We start from the raw sequence: 14519 nt of genomic DNA, 5'->3' as shown, positions 1-14519 counted from the left end.
ATTTTCTTCTGGCAATAATATTTTGTGATTCAATATGAAGTAATAGCATGCATTAACCTGGTAATAGTGGCTATGTTTTTTAATTTACAAATTTAATTGATAGATGCCCCTAAGATTGTTACCAGCCACATGCTGCTGATAATATGATGTATTTTTTTTTTCAAAGCAGTCAGTGTATATACACTTATAATTACTACTGTGAAATCTAGGCCTGCCATCTTATGGATCCTGAATGGTACTACCAGAAGGGGTGGTATGTCTGATGGTGTCAGGAGATAATTTTGACACAAATTAGGAGAATACCTGCTTATGTACACGTAGCTTGTATCCATAGGAGTTTATACAGTAGTTTGAAATTTATTTTCTTTGATAATTTTTAAATTTAAATCTGTAGGAAAAAATCAAGTAAATCTAAGAACTTCCCCACCCCCAATTTTAATTGTTTATTGATTCCAATAATTATTTTCTAGGCAACATTTCACTTTCTAAATGGCTGGCTACAGGTAGGTCTTTTGCTGTTGAAATGTTTGGAACAAAAGACTGGTTCTTCGAGGTAATTGTGCGGAAGTGCTGGCATGCATATTTTATGAAAGCTGTGATCAGCTACTCATCCACGATTGTGAAACAGTCTTCCTTTTTTCTTTTTATATAGCTGAAATAAGATGAGAATAGATGATTTTCTGTTGCAGAAAACATTAGGGTGAGCATTTATGGAATTCACTTCTTACACCCCCTGCTGATGCACTTAGTATTTATCTTCTGCCACGTAGAGGATCCAAACACAGAACTTCTGTTCACAATGAGCACGGGCAGAGTTAGATAGTGAAAACACTTTTCAACTCTTTCAAAGCTGTAACTTTAAAAATACTGTAAATAGGCTGGGCATGATGGCTCACACCTGTAATCTCAGCACTTTGGGAGGCTAAGGTGGGAGGATTGCTTAAGCCCAGGAGTTTTGAGGCCAGGCTGGGCAACCTGGTGAAACCCTGTCTATACGAAAGATGAAAACTTAGACACGGGTGGTGGCATGTGCCTATACTCCCAGCTACTCAGGAGGCTGAGGTGGGAGTATCACTTGAGCCTGGGAGGTCGAGGCTGCAGTGAGCCGTGATTGCTTCACTGCACTCCAGCCTGAGTGACAGAGTGAGACCCTGCCTCAAAAACAAACAAAAAAAAAAAGTAAATAAAAGACAAGGGAAAAAGACACTGATTCCCAGTTAAATTATGGAATTTGTCTCTAATTTAACTTTGGTTCAGTGCAAATCCAAATAGAATTGTTTTGCCTCCTTCCCACTAATACAATTTGAGACCCTAAAATAGTTAAAGTATTGCTTCTGATGGGCATCCTGAGATTTTATCTGGGGCAAAATGGTAATTCTTCTGTTTAAGGTTGCTGGTTTTGTGACGCTTTTTAAACTGCATTTTGTTTCCCACTGGTTTTCAATTTACTTTCAGTACACTTCAGTATTTGTGGAGGTCCTAATCCCTTTCGAGTGGAAATGTAATTATAGTGTAGTAGAAGGCAATAGTGGGTCATGGCTGACAGTGCAACCTCCTGCCATAACCAATTTTCACTGATACGGATTCCTGCAACTGAATCAAACATAGCCCATATCAATCAGAGAGAACTACTGTGGAGTTCTACCCAAACCATTTTAGCTTCTCTGGGCTCCAATTTTTTTTTTTTTTTTTTTTTTTTTTTGCTGAATAGAGACATTGGCTGAGATTATCTCCTTCCTGCTGCCTCCCAGAAGGTTAATGCCAGGAGGTCCAAGACACATCTCATGATTTAATTATCAGATCCCCTTTCTTTAGAATTTCCTCTTGAGCTGATCAAGTCTTATTATTGATTTTTGGGAGTACCTGGGACTACAGGCTCATGCCATCACACCTGGCTAATTTTTAAGTTTTTTGTAGAGATGGGGTCTCACTATGTTGCCCAGGCTGGTCTCAAACTCCTGGGCTCAAGCAGTCCTCCCATCTCAGCTTCCCGAAGTGCTGGGGTTACAGGCATGAGCCACCACGCCTGGCCTATTTTTCTGTATAAACTGATTATATATTTAAGATTTTTATAAATACTTTAAAAGTTTTAAATTGCTGGTCAAAGTTAAAAAGTATTCTTTTGTAGGCTGACTCTGATAGTTTACTTAAAGCACATTTGAGAAAGCTTTTCATTTCTACTTCAGTTGTTCAAATCATGTTTCAGAATTTCTAAATCATGTACATTTGCTTTTGTTCTTTTTGTCCCCCCCTTTATCAGGTAGCAGTGTTTAATAATCTATAGGCTGTAGACCTCTGCAGGGATCTCTGGAATCTTAGCCACTTTGAATTTCCTTACAGCAGTGACATCATTTTCATTGCTAATTATATGTCAATGCCCCTTTGGGGAATGCATTTATTCCTAAAATACACTGTCATAAAATTCAATGACTATACCAATTGCCAACAATATATTTTATAGAAATGAAATTTTGTTCACAAGAATAAATCACTATGGGAAAGATACCTCACAAATAGTGTTTTGTGAGGCTCTAAGTTTCACATAAAAAAAGATAAGGTTTAAAATAATTCTGAAACATAGGGCCGGGTGCAGTGGCTCATGCCTGTAATCCCAGCACTTTGGGAGGCCGGGGCAGACGGATTACCAGAGGTCAGGAGTTCCAGACCAGCCTGGCCAACATGGCAAAACCCCGCCTCTACTAAAAATACAAAAATTAGCCGGGCGTGGTGGCGGGCGCCTGTAATCCCAGCTATGCAGGAGAATCACTTGAACCCAGGAGGCGGAGACTGCAGTGAACCAAGATTGCGCCACTACACTCCGACCTGTGTAACAGAGTGAGACTCCCGTCTAAAAAATAAATAAATAAAATAAATCTGAAACTGGGCTTCAGTGAAGGACTGCAAATGTGTAATTTACATGCCAAAACATAAATCTATAGCTATCTATTTAATTTCAAAATTCAGTTTACTTTCTCTCCTACCACAGGAATGTTCCAGTGGCCATAAATCCAGAAATAAAATCATTGCCATTTTTTTGCCTTTTACTTAATTATGCAACTAAAATATTTTTCTTTAGGCAATTTCTTTTGGGAGAACAAGGTACCAGTGTACATTTAAATTGAGCCAGTTGGCTATATAGGACCTTGTGTAATAAGATGTATTTTAAAAGCTTGTTAAGCAGAATTGCTTAATAATGGAATAAGGGAATAAGTTGGGTGGAAAAGAAGCAAACTAGATCCTTCTTCTTTTTTTTTTTTTGGCCCATATCTTCTTGCATAGATCCTATTTCTGTGAAGACTCAAGCATAAGTTGAGGATCACTCTTGGTATTCCATAGAATTTTTTTATTATTAATAAAAAATAATCCAGATGTACTCAGAGATCCCTTCTAAGAATCTAAGATTTTAGTAAACTTCAAATGATCTTTTATGCAGTTAACCTTAACACTTTCAGAGGGTATGAATGGGGGGCATTTTTAGGGTATCCAGTCATTGTTAATGGAAATATATCCTGAGTTGGAGCTATGCAGAAAAATCTGTTTCCCACCTTGGTGTCTTAAAGGCATCCTGATAGTAGAGAGAGAAAAAAATCCAACTCCTGTAGCTTAATAAAAGCAATTATCCATTTCAAGTTTCTTTTCTTTTTGTACAATCTTCAGCAAGTTCTTTTTAAAAATATTTTCTTTTGAGTCAGGGTCTTACTCTGTCACCCAGGCTGGAGGGCAGTGGCACAATCATGGCTCACTGCAGCCTTGACCTCCCGGAGCTCAGGTGATCCTTCCACCTCAGCCTCTGGAGTAGATGGGATCACAGGCACATGCCATAATGCCCAGTTAATTTTCATATTTTTTTGTAGAGACAGAGTTTCACCATGTTGCCCAGGCTGGTCTCAAACTCCTGGGCTCAAGCGAGCCCTCTGCCTCCGCCTCCCAAAGTGCTGGGATTACAGGCATGAGCCACTGTGCCTGGCCAGGAAGTCCTTTTTAATAGGATGTGAGGTTCATTTCTTTTATTAGGTTCTAGAGTTTGATCTTCCCCAAGAGATGACTATCCTTCGATAACTAGCCATGTTTGGTGGCAGTACCTTGTAGGATCTGGAGGTTGATTGATGGTGCACATTATTCCATTTTAATTACAGCAGAAGAGCCTTGTGATCAGAACTCAAGGGCATGATTCTTCCTTTTGGGTGGATACCAGCTGCATATCTTCCACCACCCCTTAGCATGCATTTAGTTGAAAGGGGAAGTGGCTCCCTGGCTGCCAGTGCCTGCCCAGTGTCCATGCAGCACTGCATTAGAATTCCATGCAGCACTGCAAAGGGGTCTTGTTGACCAGGGTGAACTGTGGTTAGTTTCTGACCAACAGTAAGCTGACCCTTAGCAAAACTATGACATAAGAATGGTGAATGGTTTTTGACACCATTCACCATGGTCTTTACTTTTCCTCCTCCATGGTCATCAAGCCACAGCTTCCACCTTCAGGTGTTCAGGTTATTTATTTATTTATTATTGAGGCTGAGTTTTGCTCTTGTTGCCCAGGCTGGAGTGCAGTGGCGTGATCTCGGCTCACTGCAACCTCTGCCTCCCGAGTTCAAGAAATTCTCCTGCCTCAGCCTCCTGAGTAGCTGGGATTACAGGCACCTGCAGCCACACCCGGCTAATTTTTTGTATTTTAGTAGAGACAGGGTTTCACCATGTTGGTCAAGCTGGTCTTGAACTCCTGACCTCAGGTGATCCATCTGCCTTGGCCTCCTGAAGTGCTGGGATTACATGCATGAGCTGCCGCGCCTGGCCCAGGGTATTGATTTAGTATTCTCCACAGCATAACCTCTCTGCAAGCTTTCTGGAAAGGAAGTGTTATTAATATGCAAATGCAAATTTAGGTTATACCTCTCTCAGGAGTATGTACTGTTCAAACTTTTCTAGTTATGGAATGATAGATTCACCTGGCAGCAAATGTATTCTGGGGTCCTTCTGGAAATTATATCAGGTTAAACTCTCTTTTATCCTGCCTTCTTTTAAGGTCTTAGCCTCCAGTCTCATCTCCAAGATGTCTCTGAGCTCCTACTGCTCTCTCTCCTTCATTTATTCAGCACCTGTTTATAGAGCTCCAGTATGTGCCATGCACTAGGCTAGGCACAGGAATGCCAAGATGAGCTAAAGAAAGGCACAGTTCCTGCTGTTTGTAGTCTCATGAGAGATTCTGGTATTGTCAAATAATTATATGCAGCAAAGTCAAGTCATAACTGTGGTAAATGTTATGAAGGAGAAACAGCACAGTGTGTATCTAACCACCTGGACCCAGCCAGGGGGTCCAGGACACATTCCCTGAGAAAGTTTGAGCTCATTTAAAGAGACAAAGGAAGTGGGAAATAAATTTGCAAGGAGAGGATTTGTTAAAGATGATGCTGGCAGTGTTTTCCTCAGGATCCACTGCTTCTCTGCTTCCCTCCCACCTCCTGTGTGCTTCTGCCCTCAACAAGTCAACATCTGAGGAGCAGGGTCACTTGAGTGCTCTCCCTCTGGCACTTGACAGGTAGGGGATCACTGTACCCACCGTCTTGCCCTCCTGGCTGTCCAGTGTGACAAAGCAAAGTAGGCTTCCAGTGTGTTAGACAGGAGATCCCCACTCCTCCTGCCTCAAATGGGCCTTAGAAATGGGTTGATGCTGCAGGCTGGGACAGGGGGCTTCTTACTTCCCTATTTGTTAGAGTCTAATCTGGCAGCTGCTGTGAATATAGGAGGATCCAAAGGTCAAGTCTTTAGTAAGTCATTTCTGGTAATTGCTATGTTCATGTCCCCTCCAAATGCATGTGTTGAAATCCCAACCCCCCAGTGTGATGGTATTAGGAGGTGGGACCTTGGACAGGGATTAGGTCATGAGGGCTGGATGGCATTAGAGACCCTGGAAAGCTCCTTCACCCCTTCTGCTATGTGAGGACACAGCCAGAAGACAGCTGTCTACGAACCAGGAAATGAGCCCTCACTAGACACAGAACATGCTAACACCTTGATCTTGGACTTCCCCGCCTCCAGAACTGTGGGAAATGAACTTCAGTTGTTTATAAGCCACCCAGTCTATGGTATTGTGTTATAATAGCCCAAACAGATGAAGACTAATCTGATGAGTAAATCATGAGACATGCCAAAGTGGCAAAACAGGTGATCATTCCCACTTAAAAAAATAAAACAAAACAAAAAAAAACTTTGTAATTTTCAGTCACTTCAAGGCATTCCGCCTCTTCCTCCTCCTCCTCCCCCTCCTCGTCTTCTTCTTCTTCTTCCTCCTCCTCCTCTTCTTCTTCCTCTTCTTCTTTTTGTTTGTTTGTTTGTTTTTTAGACAGGGTCTTGTTCTGTCCCTCAGGCTAGAGTGCAGTGATGCGATCATGGCTCACTGCAGTCTCGACCTCCTGGGCTTAAGGATCCTCCTGCTCCCCAATACCCCAGTACCTGGGACCACAAGTGTGCACCACCACACCCGGGTAATTTTTTTTGTTTTTTGTAGAGACGAGGTCTCGCTAGATTGCCCAGGCTGCCCTTCTATTTTTCCTTCTGAGGCAGTGGGAAAAAAGTTATATGATTATTTCATGCATGGCTTAGTCCAGGTTCAACCCAAAACAAAGGCCATCGAGTCTTCTCCATCTGGGAGATGATTCATTTTGTTGTATTCACTATTTACGGCTCCTTTTGTTTTTTGAATTCTGGATTAAATTGGTCCTTGATATGGGCATTCTGCACATTCTCTCGTGTTTTCCTGTTCTAATGTATTTTGTTCTGCATTTTCTACATCCAGTTTTGTGCCCCAGGTATGCCTGTGTAGGCTGGCTTTCAGCTGAGCCTTCTTGGGCTCACTAATGCTACTGATAACGAAAGACTAGCCCCAGTTGGTGACCAACTGAGGAGCACTCCAGTTCATCCTGGTGTATATAGCCTTAGGGTTTCCATGAAAACCTTTCTTTTTAATTTCTGTCTTTTAAGAAATTATGGCTAGGTGTGGTGGCTCCTGCCTGTAATCCCGACAATTTGGGAGGCCGAGCTGGGTGGATCACTTGAGGTCAGGAGTTCTAGACCAGCCTAGCCAACATGGTGAAACCCAGTGTCTACCAAAAAATACAAAAAAATTAACAGGGCATGGTGGTGCACACCTGCAATCCCAGCTTCTTGGGAGGCTGAGGTGGGAGAATTGCATGAACCCCAGAGGTGGAGGTGGCAGTGATTGTATTACTGTACTCCAACCTGGGCATCAGACTCTGTCTAAAAAAAAAAAAAAAAAAGAAATTACATATGCATTTCCTGAAATGTTTTATTGTAAAAGATTTTTAGGGTACAGTGGCTCACATTTGTAATCCCAGCACTTTGGGAGACTGAGGTGAGTGGATCACCTGAGGTCAGGAGTTCAACACCAGCCTGGCCATCATGGTGAAACCCTATCTCTACTAAAAAAAATTGGGCTGGGCGCGGAGGCTCATGCCTGTAATCCCAGCACTTTGGGAGGCTGAGGCGGGTGGTTCACCTGAGATCAGGAGTTTGAGAAAAGCCTGGCCAACATGGTGAAACCCCGTCCCTACCAAAAATACAAAAATTAGCCGGGTGTGGTGGCAGGCGCCTGTAATCCCAGCTACTCAGGAGGCTGAGGCAGGAGAATCGCTTGAACCCAGGAGGCAGAGTTTGCATTGAGCCGAGATCGCGCCATTGCACTCCAGCCTGGGCGACAAGAGAGAAACTCTATCTCGGAAAAAAAAACAAAAACCAAAAAAATTAGTCAGGCATGGTGGCAGGCACCTGCAATCCCAGCTATTCAAGGAGCCTGAGGCAGGAGAATCGCCTGAACCCAGGAGGCGGAGGTTGCAGTGAGCCGAGCCGAGATCCCACCACTGCACTCCAACCTGGATGACAGAATGAGCAGAGTGAGACTCTGTCTCAAAAAAGAAAAACAAAAAAAAAAGAGATTTTTAAAATACAGAAGTATTTAGGGTAAGTTGCTAAAAGAAAAACAAAAAAAAAAAACACCTCTGCCATCTCTCTTTCTAGCACTCCCCTATCAACTCCATCCACTCTTTTTCTCAGTGGGGTTTCCATCTTTTCAATATCTTTTCTGAAATACTTCTATATTTTTGAACATATATGAATATGTATGTTTGGATGTGTATGTGTATACACACATGTATATTCATGAATATATATGTATATATATTTACATATTTATAGGGTTTTTTACATTAACAAGTTTATGTTGTACATAATATTCTATGACTTGGTTTTCTTTTCCTATGTTTTTGCAGTCTTTATCTTCCTCCTCCCTTCTTCACTCCCTTTTATTCTTTTCAGTCATTGCAAAGTATTCCATAATACAGATGTATCATTATGTAACCAATTTCCCATTGATGTGTTTTGCTGTTAACAATAATGTTGCAGTGAACAGTTTTACTCTTCCATCTTTGTCCATATGGGAAAGTATTTCTTTTTGGTGGTTTTTTTTTTTTTTTTTTTTTTTGAAACGGAGTCTCATTCTGTCACCCAGGCTGGAGTGCAGTGGTGAGATCTCCACTCACTGCAAGCTCCACCTCCCGGGTTCACACCATTCTCCTGCCTCAGCCTCCCGAGTAGCTGGGACTACAGGCGCCCGCCACCACGCCCGGCTAATTTTTTGTATTTTTTAGTAGAGATGGGGTTTCACCGTGTTAGCCAGGATGGTCTTGATCTCCTGACCTCGTGATTCGCCCGCCTCGGCCTCCCAAAGTGCTGGGATTACAGGTGTGAGCCACCGCGCCCCGTGTGGGAAAGTATTTCTTTAGGTTACGTTCACAGAAGTGGTATCCTAGGCATACGTATTCGATTTTTGGAGAAAAGATCTGTGGCATCCCTTCTACCTCCACTACTTCCCCAACCTGTGCTTCCCTGGAACTCTCTGTTTTGCTTTGACAAATCTTCCAGGCTTCTGACAAGGGAGCTGACCAGGGGCTGGGGACTGAGTGGGCACCATGACAATGACTGCTGCCAGAATCCATTCGGTCAGAGATCCAAGAAAGTCTGGAAATGTGGCAAAAGCAGAGGTGTCTTAGGAGGAGCTGCTGACACCTCTTCCTGGATGCCCAGGAGCACAGATAGTGCTCTAGAAAGCAGGAAGCTAAGATTCTGGGCTTTGAAGGAGGATACAGCACATGTTGGAATCTTAGTTTGCTTTAGTGGAAATTAACCTCTTCCAGGTCTCTACCTGATAATATAAGTTGAGACAATTGGCCAGCTTGTGTTTAGAAAAAAAAAGTTTGATTTCTATTTTACATCATACATCAGCATAAAATTTCAGATTAATTAAAGATTTAAATGTATGAATTGAAACTAGAATGAACTAGAAGAAAATTTTGATGAATATTTATATATTCTAGGGATGGTCTTGACTTTTCTAAACATGACACCAAAAGCAGAAACAATAAAATAAGCTGGTTTGACTAAAAGGAAATTGCAAAAACTTTCACATGACAATAAATTCCAACATAAGCAAAAACTTATGATGCACAACAATCTGAGAATATATTTGCAGAATATATGTCATAGACCTGCGTAACATCCTATATACATATATATGAAGAATTCTAATACATACATAAGAAGGCTGGGAACTATGGCTCACTCCTGTAATCCCAACACATTGGGAGGCTGAGGCAAGCAGTTCTCCTGCCTCAGCCTCCCGAGTAGCTGGGATTACAGGTGCCTGCCACCATGCCCAGCTAATTTTTTGTATTCTTAGTAGAAACAGGATTTTGCCATCTTGACCAGGCTGGTCTTGAACTCCTGGGTTCAAGTGATCCTCCTGCCTCAGCTTCCCAAAGTGTTGGGATTACAGGCGTGAGCCACCGCACCTGGCCAAGACCAGCTTTTTAAACAAGCACTGCTGGTAATGCAGGTGCAGTGGCCCCCTGACCACCCTTTGGGACCAATGATGGGACTGACCTTTTATGATGGTGTGGGTGTCATGGGTACCTTTGAAACTTTCTCAATCCCAGAAGGTTAGATCTGCTATAAAGGAGGCTTGGCTAGCAAATGGTGTACGCTTCATTTAGAAATGTTAATGGTAATGTCATGGAGGAAGCATGACTCTTCAGTATAAGTAATGTGTTGATCACAGTTTGAGCATTTACTATGCACAAGGCATAGTAGTAAGTACTTCACATGTGTGATCTCATTGTCTCCACCCTTATGAGGGAGATAATGATTCTACACAGGTTCGAAGTGTTAGGGAGTAATTTGAACCCAATTCTGTCTGATTCCAAACTTGTACTTTTACTTACTTGCTCTCAATTTGCAAACTTTACGCCCCTGATATTGTAGAGCTGGGGGCTCACAATTGAGGATGACTTTAGTTGCCCCTATCAGAATGACTTGCAAAGGTTGTGGTAATACTACAGGTTTTTATAATTTTAAATAGTAAAAGAAAATTTTAAACCTGTTTTCACTGCAGCCTCTGCCTCCCAGGTTCAAGCAATTCTCCTGCCTCAGCCTCCCGAGTAGCTGGGATTACAGGTGCCTGCCTGTACAGGCTGGGCACGGTGGCTCATGCCTGTAATCCCAGCACTTTGGGAGGCCAAGGTGGGAGGACTGCTTGAGCCCAGGAGTTTGAGACCATCCTGGACAACATGGTGAGACTCCATCTCTACAAAAAATTAAAAAATATTAGCCAGGCATAGTGGTGTGTGCCTGTGGTCCTAGCTACTGGAGAGGCTGAGGAGGATCGCTTGAGCCTAGGAGTTTGAGGCTGTAGTGAGCTGTGATTGCACCACTACATTCCAGCCTGGGTGACAGAGTGAGTCCCCATCTCAAAAAAATAAATAAATAGGATCAGATTTTCAGCTAAGCATTTTTCAGGCTTTGGAGATTGCTGTGTAGCATACTCTGAATTTTCCTAACAATACATGAGGTTTTTTTTATTTCTAAGGGCTGCAAATGACATTTGTTGTGGGATTGCAATTCCTTCTCTGCAGATCCCAGACTTGAATGAGTTTGCATATCAGCAAACCAAATCGAGAGTACATATTACTGATAATAGAATTTCTTTATAAGTTCTAGGCATTGACTATGTCTAGAAGTCTAAAAACTGCTCTCCAATTCGGCAGTCTACGTGGTTCACGCTCCCTGGATTCTCAGCTACTCACTCTCCTCTTCTACTTAAAAGCAGAACGTTTCTTCTTGAGGTGCAAGGATTAACTTCTCCCAATCTTCTCCTGGCCATATAATTTTGCGTTTTGCAGCCTCTTCAGGGCGGGTGGCAGGATGGTTCCTGCAAAGAGAATGGTTATGACCCCCTCAGAGTTCGTCTAACTAGTGGATGGACAGTGGAGAAGCTGGGAATGTTTGAGTAAACAAGAATAACAACAACAACCACCAAATACCTCAAAAGCCTTCTCAGTAAGAGAAACTGTCGTTCCAACAGACTTTGAATGTGCTTTTTTTTTTTTTTTTTTTGAGACAGAGTCTCATTCTGTTGCCCAGGCTGGAGTGCAGTGGCGCCATTTCGGCTCACTGCAAGCTTCGCCTCCCGGGTTCACGCCTCCTGGGTTCATGCCATTCTCCTGCCTCAGCCTCCCAAGTAGCTGAGACTACAGGTGCCTGCCACCATGCCTGGCTAATTTTTTTTGTATTTTTAGTAGAGATGGTGTTTCACCATGTTAGCCAGGATGGTCTCGATCTCCTGACCTTGTGATCCGCCCGCCTTGGCCTCCCAAAGTGCTGGGATTACAGGTGTGAGCCACCGCACCCAGTCAGATGTGCTTTTTAAACTGCTAAACGTCAAACCAACTGATCGGGTCAAATATTGACAAGCATTCAAATGGACTTTTTCTTATCAAATAGAGAACCTTGTTGCAAAATCATTATTTACGGTCTACAACAGTTGATAATCTTGTTAGAAACGTTGACTAAGACTGGGTGCAGTGGCTTATGCCTATAATCCCAGTACTTTGGGAGGCCAAGGTGGGCAGATGACTTGAGGTCAGGAGTTCGATGCCAGCCTGGCCAACATGGTCAAACTCCATCTCTACCAAAAATACAAAAATTAACTGGGCTTGGTGGTGCATGCCTGTAATCCTAGCTACTCAGGAGGCTGAGGCAGGAGAATTGCTTGAACCTGGGAGGCGGAGGTTGCAGTGAGCCAAGATTGCACCACTGCACTCCAGCGTGGGTGACAGAGCAAGACTTCATCTAAAAAAAAAAAAAAAATTAGCCGACCACGGTGGCACACACCTGTAGTCCCAGCTACTCAGGAGGCTGGGGCAGGAGAATCGCTTGAACCTGGGAGGTGGAGGTTGCAGTGAGCTGAGATTGCACCACCTCACTCCAGCCTAGGTGACAGAGGGAGACTCAGTCTCAAAAAAACAAACAAACAGACAAACAAACAAACAACCTTGACTAAAAGGCCTCCTGATTTTTTTTTTTTTTTTTAACAGGGTCTGACTCTGTCACCCAGGCTGGAGTGCAGTGGTGCAATCACAGGTCACTGCAGCCTCAGCCTCCAGGGCTCAGGCCAATCCTCTCACCTCAGCCTCCTGAGTAGCTGGGACTATAGGTGCACACCACCATGTCTGGCTAATTTTTGTACTTTTGTTGAGATAGGGTTTCACCATGTTGCCAAGGCTGGTCTCAAACTCCTGGGCTCAAGTGATCCTCCTGCTTCAGCCTCCCAAAGTGCTGCGTTTACAGATGTGAGCCACCACATTCAGCCTGGATTTTTTTTTTTAACTTCCCCTCAGAAATGCATGGTATAGAGGGAGGAGTAACCATGAGATACCATAACTGGGAAAGTGATTTTCCCTGCTATTGCTAAGAAGATTGGTTGGTTGATATAATTTAATGCCAACTTCCAGAACAGGTGAAAATTTTAGAATAATTACATGCAAGCCCATGAAATATCACCAGGCATAATTTGCTCAGGTCCCATTTACAAACAAAGGAGCATGGAAGAAAAATGCCCCTGCAGTTCCAAAGTGCCCCCCATCCAGGAATCCACATCTTGCCCGTCATGAGGAGCCACAGAGGAAGGGATTTGCCCTGGGTGGAAAGTTCATTGAACATGCTGTGCTGATTATTTGAAAATTGCTTGTTCCAAAAGTCCTTCAGAAACCAGTAATCCTATTAGCTTGGAACAGTTACCTACCTGCAGTAAAAAGTAATTACAAGTGTCAGCCCGCAAATAATTGCTTCAGTGTCTAAATGAATGGGGAATCTTCTTTGGGAAGAATTACTGTTCCTAAATGAGTCAGCTCAGCCCATTGTCTCTGCCTTGATTGCTGACGAATTGGGCCATCTGCCTACACCAGTGAGGAAGGGTGAAAGGGTGAGGGAGCAGGGAAGGACAGGACCTGCCTGGAGCTCATCAGCAGAAGGGCTGTCCTGAGCCATACTGGCATGGAGGTGAGTGCTCTGCCAAGCCACCTTCAAGCCTTTCCTGCTGTCATGGGCACCCCAGGCAAGTTTCACGTCCCAGACCTTGGCCACTGGTTACATCATAAAACCTCTGAAGCTCTGTCCCTTTCCTTCCATTCTTTGCCAGTGCTCACTGAGCTTGACAAAGGGGTTTAGTAGACTGGGATCCCTGAGTACACAACTGGGTAACAGTGTAGGGGCAATAAGGTAGACTGTTTCCAAAGGAAATGAATGGGAAGGGTCTGGCAAGGGTGGAGGATAAATTTGTATAAGGAAAAAAATCTAGTGTATTGGCGTCATATCTTTCCAGTAATACTCAAAAACTCAGGTGTTCAGAACTCCTAAAGCAGGGGTCCCCAACCCCCAGGCTGTGGACCAGCACCTGTCCATGGCCTGTTAGGAACGGGGCCATACAGCAGGCCAGTGAGCAGCAGGTGGGCGAGCATTACCACCTGAGCTCCACCTCCTGTCCAATCAGTAGTGGCATTGATTCTCAAAGGAGCACAAACCCTTTTGGGAACTGCGCATGCCAGGGATCTAGGTTGCAGGCTCCTTATGAGAATCCAGTGCCTGATATGAAGTGGAGCAGTTTCATCCCTAAACCATCCCTTCCCTTCAATCTCCCCTCCTCCTTTCCCCTCCCCATCCGTGGAAAAATTGTCTTCCACAAAACCAGTCCCTGGTGCCAAAAAGGTTAGAGACCATTAGGGACCGCTATCCTAAAGGACCCTACTTGCACCTCCTAAAAAACCAGCTCTCTTTTGTGTGGTGTTTTCACCGTCACAAGTAGCTGGAAGGATGGGGATCCTATGAAGCCTACCCCGGACTGGGAGGAGCCAGGCTACCAGCCAGCTGCCTGGTCTGTGGCTCAGATCTCAGATTTTCCAGACCTCCTTGTCATCTCCCGTAACATTTTATACAGGAGCAGTGGCTGTTGTGAGCTCTCCTGTTTTGAAATTCTCCTCTGGGCTTGGGGCGCAGCTGTGCTGTGCGGTCTGAGCCCTGGTGGAATGCAGTGGCCAGCCAGCCTTGGGGATGAGGGTTTGATGGAGGGCTCCAGTGATTTTTTTTTTTAAGACAGAGTCTCACTCATCACCCAGGCTGGA

The 14519-nt window shown here is 43.7% G+C and overlaps 1 long non-coding RNA gene across 1 annotated transcript in view; it reads right to left on the bottom strand.

The window, feature by feature from the left end:
• Positions 1 to 413: 413 nt before the first annotated feature.
• Positions 414 to 14519, bottom strand: part of LOC129049812 (uncharacterized) — a 38281-nt gene continuing 24175 nt past the window's right edge. Inside the window, exons 2-3 of the long non-coding RNA XR_008513163.1 lie at positions 11148 to 11272; positions 414 to 652 (exon numbers count right to left, since the gene is read on the bottom strand). This is a non-coding gene — a long non-coding RNA (uncharacterized LOC129049812). The remainder of the gene's footprint in view (positions 653 to 11147; positions 11273 to 14519) is intronic.

This window comes from Pongo abelii, chromosome 15, assembly GCF_028885655.2.
Source record: "Pongo abelii isolate AG06213 chromosome 15, NHGRI_mPonAbe1-v2.0_pri, whole genome shotgun sequence".
In the NCBI taxonomy this organism is placed as follows: domain Eukaryota; kingdom Metazoa; phylum Chordata; class Mammalia; order Primates; family Hominidae; genus Pongo; species Pongo abelii.
Note: the sequence above shows the minus strand (reverse complement) of the source record. Positions and strands in the feature narration are given on the sequence as shown.